Genomic DNA, 7762 nt, shown 5'->3' on the forward strand with positions numbered 1-7762 from the left:
AGTTTGAAACAGTTTAAGAATTTACAGAGTCGCCAGTTGAAAAATTAATTTTTTGAAAAGAAAATGATTAAGGAAAAATTGTCTTCAAGATTTGTGCAAAATAAATTTTGATGACTTAGGAGGATTTTAACTAAGTCTAAGAAAGCTAAAAAAACAATTAGCATATAAAGGGGAAAGGGGGAGACTAAAAGACTTAGGCCATAAGGCCCAAATCCACAAACCCCGCCCTAAGCTAATTTGGAATTTTGACCCATTTTCACCAGTTCTAATCTAAATACTTGGGCTTTTGACCCATAACTTGTCTTAAACTATCTTTTTGGACCTTTGGAACCCAAAATCTGCTTCACATATATTAGATTACAACTTTGACTTCGAGGCCCCAAATGAATGAATAAATAAATAACTAAATGAATAAGTAAAGAATAAGACAATAATAAAAATTGAAACTTTTCAAGTCTCTTAGCGACCTTATCAATGGGTTTTGACCCATTTTTCTTCTTCTTCCATCTTCTTCCATCTTCTTGCACCCGCACGCCATATAATCAACTTTGGACTCAAACTTCAGACTTGACTAAAAAAGGTGGGCCTTATTAGTCCATTACGAAATGTAAGAGTAATGGAATCCGTTTGGACTCCAAAGCAGATTCATGCAAAGAAAGAGATAAAAAGAAAAGAATTAACATGTGTTCGAAAATTCTACACTTAATAGATAAATAATGAGATGAAAAAAATAACATTCTCAACCATAAAGAAATAGTAAACTGTGATATCAAAGCAAACCAAATTATCCAATGAAAAGAAAATTAATCCATCTCTTAAATAATCTTACAAAAAATTGAATCTAGCATAATATAATTAATTAGCCATTGAAAAAAAACGTGGATCCACAAGCATAGTTGCTTAAAATTTAAAAAAATATTTCCTATATATTAACACATATTTGCACCAAATACTATGATATGATAAAGTGTAAGACATGTTTTCATTAAAGAAAGAAAAGGGGAATGAGCAAGAGATTGGAAAATCTTTCGTAGCACCTCAGATATGAAAGACAAGACGTACTAATGCAACAACACTTTTTCAATACAAAGTGGAGTCAATCAACATATCTAAAACTTGAAGAAAATTTCATGGTAGTATGTGAATAACAATGTTACGTCTAAATGCACAAAAATACTTTAAGAAGTAAATCAATAAGCGAAGTGAAGCAAATTGCATACATTAAACATGTTTGAAAAATTATATTCAAAGACAAGATAAGAAAAATCATAAAAGATTAATTGTAAGAAAAGTGTCCAATTATGCCAACTCCTATTTTAGTTTTATACTCTTTCAACAAAATCTATAATTCTAACAAATTTTTAATTTAAAAAAGAGAAAATCAAAGATGATTTTCACCTTGAAGACGAGTAAATCATGACCACAAACATATATATAAAAAATTATGACATATAAACATGGAGAAAAATAACTCTTTAATAAAAAGAATCAAAAATCGGCAAAGGAGTTGGATCTTAAGAGTAGCACTTAAATTACAATTTTTACATGTGAATGAGCGAACTATCACGTGTATGTCAAAGTGGTCAACTTTAACCTTAAGTGGTGATTGACAAGTTGCTAGGCCACAAACATAGCACACTATGATATGCCTTTCAAAAATAATACCATATCCCTAGGTACAAGTAACTCACTACTTCGAATTGAGAAATAAATTCACATACCCTTAACAATAGTAACTATTTTTTCGACATAAAGGAAACAACTTTACATGCTAAAAGCAAACATATCCACCAATAAAAAATTTAAACAAGGCATGAGTACGTATTTTAATCAAGCAAAGATCGAAACTTTATCCATCTAATTTATTAAGGCGAAACAAACAATAGTGACTATTCTTTTTCGACATAAAGGAAACAACTTTACATGAAAAAAGTGAACAGGCATGAGTACATTTTTTAATCAAGCGATGATCAAAACTTTGTCCATCTGATCATAATAATCAAACAAGAAAGCCAAAGAAATATGTTCTACTATTTTTAGATTTTATACCATGAACATAAAAAATAGCCATAATATTGATATCACAACATCCTATGGCCTTCAAGGCCATCTACATCAAACAATCACAGCAAACAAAATTACAACTATACAACTACGAAACTAGGAAGAAGGAGATGAAGAAGAAAATGATAACAAAACTAAAAGGGAAAGGCGTGTTTACCTTTTTCAGAGCAGCACAACAGGAATTCAAACTTTTATTCGGAGTCTTGATCACCATCGAAAAGTAATTTTTCAAAAACCTCAATTATCCTACCACTTGAAATTTTTTTTACTAAAAAAAAATATTTAATTCTTTGCTCAAAAATTTTTTCCACTCTTTGAGACTTGGTTTTCTACCAAAATAGTAGTACTATTTATAGAAAAGAATGAGGATTCAATTTTTTTTATCCACCAATGTGGGAGAAAGAATTTAGGGATGTTTTGGAAATTTAAAATTGAGAAAAAGATTTGTTGGAGGATAAGATGAGGTGGAATTGTACAATCTATTACAAATTTGAAATCCAAAATTTGAATTTCAAAAATGATAAAAGAATAAGGTTGAGGTGGAATTGTATAATCTTGAATTTCAAAAATGAAAAAAAGAATAAGGTTGAGGTGGAATTGTACAATTTAGTACAAATTTTAAAATAAAAATGAAAAAAAGGATAATGTTGAGGTGGAATTGTACAATCTAGTACAAGTTTGAAATTCAAAAATGGAAAAGGAATATGGTTGGGTAGATTTAGGTCATTTTTTGGGATTTTGGGGTTATTTAAAATATAACACCAATTGAGATTTAAAATTTAGCCAAATTTATTTAATTTTGACTAAATTGAAAATCAATTGGGGATTGCATTGGAATTATGACCAATTTGATTTCAATTATGGCCAAATCTAATAGTTTGTTAAATTAAATTGTAATTCAATACGAATTAATACTTTCTTTAATCCCGAGCTTATTGATTAGATAAAATCAAATAAATATTTCTCCAAATAAATTATTTTTGAGAACAAATCATATTTAAATCAAAATTTTACCCATTTGAATTAATTTTCAAAATAAGCTTTGATTAAAATCCGATATTCCGTAAAATAAATATTTAACTAACAAAATTATAAAATTTTATATAATTAAATATGATGATATATAACTGCTACTTAAAATGACATAATTACTCAGATAAATACTTTGAAAAGCCTTTTATTCGAATAAAATAAATATTGTAATTTTATTTAAAAATAGAAGAAAATCGAGACTAAACTTATTTGTGGAGGGTAAAAATTAGGTGTCAATAACTGCTCCTCTCCCTTTGGGCAGGGTGGATGTAAGTAACCCTGGGCTAAGGGAGTTTGACACTCCTAATTTTTTCTGACCATAAATTTGTTTTTGAAAGAGGGTTGGCTTTTGCACAAGTTTCATGGAGTTATGACCGGACTCCGGTATCGGATTTCTACATATCTCAGGTTGCACGAGAATTCAGGCCACTTGTAGTTCATAAAGTTTGATTTTGAAGTGCGATTTTCAAAAAATTCATGAGCTATTTTAATTTTTAAATTTTGGTAAAATCAGAGAATTGAGGAATAAGCGAATTGGGGGGAGGTTGGAATGCAGATAAGTTTTAAACAAAGAGACTAGCCTACATATCCCCGAGACTCAGGGAATCAGACTACTTATAGTTTAACTCGATCGGTAGAAAAGATATTCTTTTATTTTAGATGATTTTTGACTCGAGATGAGTGATAAGTTGTTTGAGTTATGAAAAAGCAGCTTGTAACATCTTCACCATAAATATGAAGATATTCACAACCATAGGTAAGAGTTTACCTGGACATAATTTTCAAAACTCTAGGTTTCCTATCACTCAAATTTGGAGAGAATAAAAGGTTACCCTCGGCATGAGTTTAGAAATATCCTGAAGGTGAAGCTGAAATTGAAAATATCCCAAAGTACCCACTGCCTTCTAATAGGGGTGCGGTTTGATGGTGGTGGCGATCATACTTTAGCTCACGTCCTAAGAGTTTGACGTTCTTCTCTAGACTATGTCCCATTGTGCTGCTAAGAAAAAGTTTCATATTGTGTTGCGTCCTTTTTGGAGTCGTTTGCACCTGTTGTTTTGATTTGAGATTTTCATCCTCTCAGATGCTCTCGGTAATATCTCAAAAAACGATTGATAGCAATAAACATATTTCACAAAAGGATATATAGTCTTTTACTATATCTCTGTGTGGATTGTTCATCTAAAAGGTGAAGTTGCCCTCCCATGTACCTGTTTGGAGGGCAATAATTTGTAATAATAAACACAACAACCCTCTTGGTTGTTTAATAAAATAAATCTTTTATCGATTGTATATTTCTTAAAAGTAGGATAACCCTTTGGACACCGACGATACTTTATGTAGAATGGTCTTATACTGATGCGGTAACCCTTTTGATCACCTATAATGCTTGTTATATATGAAATGATAACCTCTTCGGTTATTGATAATGATTTTTTTCACGTGACCTCGGGTAAATCTCGCGCATCTTTCGTATCGATACGACTTATAGATTTCCCTTGAATTATCAATCTTTGGATAATCTCGTGCATCATTTGATATTGGATATGATGTGACTTATAGATATATTTTGAGTTGCTAGCTTTTAAGGTAATCCTGCATATTATCCGACCTTGGATAATAGATGACTTACAGATATCTCTCCAATCGTTAGCTGTTATGTATTCCTGCACATTATTTGACGTTAGATACAATATGACTTATAGCTATCTCTCAAATTGCTAGTCTTTGGTAATCCGATGCATAATCGATCTTAGATATGACACAACTTATAGAGAACCCTTGGACCTATTAATTTGATAATCTCGCATATTCTTCGATTAGGATTTAGTTGCGAGTTATGGATAACCTTCAGAATATCTATCTTTGGGTAACCTTGCACACTATCCTGTTAGGATGTTGTTGCATTTTACTGATGGCCTATGGACTATCAAATCATAGATAATCTCGCAACTATCTTATTTCAAATAATGTGACTTATAGACGACCCTCAGTTTGTCAATTTCTAGGAATCTTATATGTTGCCCATTTTTAGATAGCTACTTAAAGACGCCCCCTTGAATTATGCTTTTCAACTATGTTGATACATGTTAATTCATAAAATGCTGAAATATCCTTGGCGTAGGGTACACCTCCTTTTGCATGGTCAACAGATATAAAATGCTGTGATATCTTCGATGCTAGATCATGTTATCTTCACGTGGTCAATGTTTATTGGTGCTCTAAAGCCTCTCCCAAGGCCAGACCTTGTCGTCTTGCATAGCAAGCAATTACAGAGACTTAATTAAATGGCATAATCGCCATTTGGAAATGAAGTAAAATGTAATGGCCCCTCGGTGTGGCCCCCTTGGCATGGACCTCTCGATAATGAAATAAAATAGAATGACCCTTTTGGCATGGAATGATATGGACATTCCTCTTGGCATGACATGTTATGAATGGAATGAACCTCTTGACGATTTGAAGAGAAGCTTCATCTAAGCTTGTTTGTCTACATTTTTGCTTTCTACATGTACCTGTACTCAAGGTAGACAGTTAGTAGACACAATGTCGCTCTTATTAGTGACCACAGTCGAACTTTATGAAAGTTTAAATGAAAAATACTTGGCATCATAATCGAAATGGCTTAATCCGCTATTCATCCTCTCTTTTGAAGATGTATTTAAATAGCGGACTTACCAGATGCAAATAAATAGGTGAAATCCCTTTTTGGGGCCACTCAAATACCATTTGCTTCACTTTAAGATGAATTTTGAGAATGAATTTCTACTCTTCCTCCTATGGAGTGGTCCTTTTGACTTTGTACTTATTGTGCCGACTTCTTTAAATACACCTGTGCTCAAAGTAAGAAGACACAAAGTCTCTTTTGCTAGTGACTATTTTTTAGAAAAATTATAAATAAAATATTCATAAAGAGGATAAGGCGCCTTTGTTTGGTCATTAAAGATCTCTTGTAATGAGATAGACAATTCAAAAAGTCCTTGATGAATGCGTGTTGAACCCGTCTTTGGGACTACCCAAAAATACCATTCTTGAGCAACTTGTGCTTGGGTTCCCAATTCGCTTGGGATTTTTGAAGAAGATCTCTATTTTTGTGTATTAATCCCTGGATCCAAAGAAAAATAGTTAGTTTTGAGTGAAACTACTCTGTGTTGACCTCTTTCTATCCCTGGTTTGCTCCTCGCCTTTCTTTTGGTGCTCCATCATGTTGGGACTTCTACCTTGACTCCCCTATCCAATAGATGCCAAGGCAATTACTTAGTTAAAAGATTTATATAGATTTTTGAAAGTAGTCTTAATTTTAAAAACTAGTTTGAAAAATTTCTGTGAAGCTTTTAGAAAATTTCTGCCAGTCATGTCATGTACTAGCTCAACAAATATATTCCTCTTGAAGCTCGCCTATATTCAACATCCGATAAAGGATTTTTAAAAAAACATCATCGTTGCAGGAGAGTTCTACCAAAAATTCTATCATAGCTGAAGATTTAGTCTATCCAGACCTTGCCGCCGCTAGTGATTTTCAAAACTTGGCTTTGACCTATGGTCCTGGGGGATTCGAAATATATTCCAATATATTATCGGAAATTTTGAGGACCTTACCAAAATTTATGCCCCAGTTTAATACTATTTGAGATGATCTTGGCTTAAGAGGATCTGAAGTTTTCGTGGGTCTTCATCTTCTTTATTTGGTGATGATCTTCCTCTTGTGAATTTTTGAGATTCCTTCTCGAAAATTCTGCCCCAGTTTTCATTTCCTGAGGTTATATAATCGATTTATTGGGGCGCCTACATATGCCATTGAAGCAAGAATTAGGTCAAACGTAGTTCAGGACTATGAGAAAAATCTAATGGGTTGACCGAAGCCGACATAGGACACCTACGTATCTCATTCTTGAGAATTAAGGTTATCACGTAGTTCATCAATAAAATAAAAGAGTAAATTCTCTTAAGGGGTTGATCGAAGCCAACATAGGCCGTCTATGTGTCCCTTTTTTGGGAACTCAGGTCAATTTAGTTCGTACTAAGCCCCATCTTCAGGCTTAACTGGCCTTGGATACTTTTGTCCATCCTGCTAGGATAAAATTAAGGCTTTTATGGATAGCATCTTAAGGATGACGTAAAACTTTTCATTGCGTTTGTCTTGGTGTAAGTAAGGGTCAAATGCCCACTTTCCACTAAGAGAATTGATAAGATTTCTTCTTCCTTTCCTTTGCTAGATAGACATCGACCCTGATTCACTTAACTTGGTTATTTTCCCCTGGTTAACCACCTTAATTTCTTCTGGGTTAGGCTTTCTTTATTCTCGAACTCTTTGGCTTTTTTGTTGACTTTTTTAGGACTATTGTCCTCCATTATCATCATATTTATTGATTATTCAGTTTTCTCTTGATATGACATGACATTGATAGGATTTAGATGTTTATTACTTTTATAAAAAACAAAATAAGTTTGATAATATCAAGTAGCTAACAAAATAAACAATAAAGATTTTCGAAATAGGGGAGGCTTTTGTTGAATTTTGAGAAAATATTTGCAAACTCTGGATATGACCCGCACAAGTATGAATCTATGGCTTTTGGAAATTTTAAAAGGAAAAATATAAGTAAGTAAACTTAAAGGGTGGGTATCGAGCCTTATTCGTTCTACCAAATTTTGCGAAAAATTA

This window comes from Capsicum annuum, chromosome 8, assembly GCF_002878395.1.
Source record: "Capsicum annuum cultivar UCD-10X-F1 chromosome 8, UCD10Xv1.1, whole genome shotgun sequence".
NCBI classification, from domain to species: Eukaryota; Viridiplantae; Streptophyta; class Magnoliopsida; order Solanales; family Solanaceae; genus Capsicum; species Capsicum annuum.